Source organism: Macrotis lagotis, chromosome 1 (genome assembly GCF_037893015.1).
Source record: "Macrotis lagotis isolate mMagLag1 chromosome 1, bilby.v1.9.chrom.fasta, whole genome shotgun sequence".
Taxonomy (NCBI): domain Eukaryota; kingdom Metazoa; phylum Chordata; class Mammalia; order Peramelemorphia; family Peramelidae; genus Macrotis; species Macrotis lagotis.
In genome coordinates, this window is record NC_133658.1 from 810,059,480 (window position 1) to 810,061,246 (window position 1,767).

Below are 1,767 nucleotides of genomic sequence, written 5' to 3' on the forward strand. Positions count from 1 at the left end.
AAATGAGAATGGAGGTCAGACAAGGGTCTGTACACAGCTTCCCCGGGCTTCAGTGTCACCCAAACACCTGTCCACCAGTGCTCTGTGGACATTGGACCTCTAAGGAAGCCTTGTTACTGCCTGCCCTGCCCACAACACTTTCTGCTGGCCTCATTCTTTGCCTTTGGATCAGTCCTGGAATCTATGGTTGCTCCAAGATCATTTATTCCACCTCCCCTATGGAACTTGTTTCGATGTTTCCCATGGCAAAGCTCCACAAGGCTACCCCAATGATGCTGGACAGAAACACAGAAAAGGCAGGGAAGAGGAGGAGTCTGTCTGGGACGGACACAAATCCCAACCCAGGTAGGTCACTGCAGTAGCACCCGTGTCCTCTGCTTCCAGTTCAGGGTTGGGGAGAGGGGATCTAAGGGATCACCCTCAAGCAAGGAAGGCAAAGGAGGGGCTCTGTCTCTGTGGCTAACCAAACATGCCCATGTAAATCTGTTTTTCCTTTTGGTGGTAGCTGCTTAACTCAGATTCTGTCCACTGCAAGTATCGCCGGACATTGGCATCTTTTGGCTGTCGGTCAGTGGCAGCCTGAAGGTAGCGTCGGGCCTGGTCATAGTGTTGCAGGTGAAAAGAGGCCATTCCTGCCCGGTATAAGGCCTTGGCATTAGAAGGCTGGCATTCTAAGACCTTCTGACTATATTCTCTTACTTGGTCATAGTTCACTGGCTCCATCTGAAGACAGGTTGCCAGGTTGTTGTAGCAGTCCGTCTGCGTAGCATCCAGAGCCTGCTGCTGCTCAGACAACAGTGCGCTCCCGCCGCCCAATCACCTATCATTCAATATGTTAACTAGAAAATCTCAATCTTTGTGTCATCCGAAATCTAGATGAATATGCCATCTATACCTGGATCACACCAATAGAATGACATCTGTCCAAATCTGAACCAATTTATTTCAATCATTCAATCAATTCTGAATCTATCTAATTGTGCTAATAGCAAGCTCGTATCTGTTTGTAGTTCTTTTCCTCCCATTAGAAGTGTAGAAAATATATTATTAAATTCTTTGCAAAAATTTAAGTGACCTCTGTCTAGAATCCTACTCTGAGTGACTAGGTTGATAGCTATCAAAGTGGAAGAGAAAGAGGTCAAATTTGAACTCAAATCTTCCTAATTCTAAATCCAACATTCTTTCAACTAAATAACATTGTCTCTCTAACCTAAATGAACTCTAAAACTACTTTTTTTACAATAGCCATTTAAAACTGCTCTAACTTCAACAAGTCTGAACTTTGAAATTCATCCCTGTGATAAAAGTCTCTTAACTTGATGGCTCATTTTTGAATTTTCTCTTTGCCCTTACAGTGACTGGATAGGTTCTCAATTTCTCCTTGTTCTTCCAACCTTGTGAGTCTGTTCTGGCCTTAATTGATTTCATTCAAAGTGTTGATCCATGGTCATTCCTTTAAATGATGTGCTTTCTTCCATGCATGTTTTAGATACTGTCTGGCTTTCTGCTATTTCCATTTAATTAATACCCAAGCCTTGATAACTCTCAATATATACCTTCTCTGTGTTCTGCAAGACTAATAGAGGTTAAAAAGTAGTCAAAAACCATTGTAAAAATATTGATTATAAATTTATCTAATTTCAGTTAGGTTCTCACTTTTTCATAGTGACTCTTTTATTTTTCTCTCTTTAACTCCCATCACGGTCCCCACCAAAGTTGGTAAAAATTTCCCGAAATTCCTTAAGCATGTGGTACTGTTTTAAGTGA

General features: G+C 41.9%; 1 pseudogene; it reads right to left on the minus strand.

The window, feature by feature from the left end:
- Positions 1–459: 459 nt before the first annotated feature.
- Positions 460–723, minus strand: LOC141488709 (tetratricopeptide repeat protein 9C pseudogene; annotated as a pseudogene).
- Between the last annotated feature and the right edge of the window lie 1,044 nt (positions 724–1,767).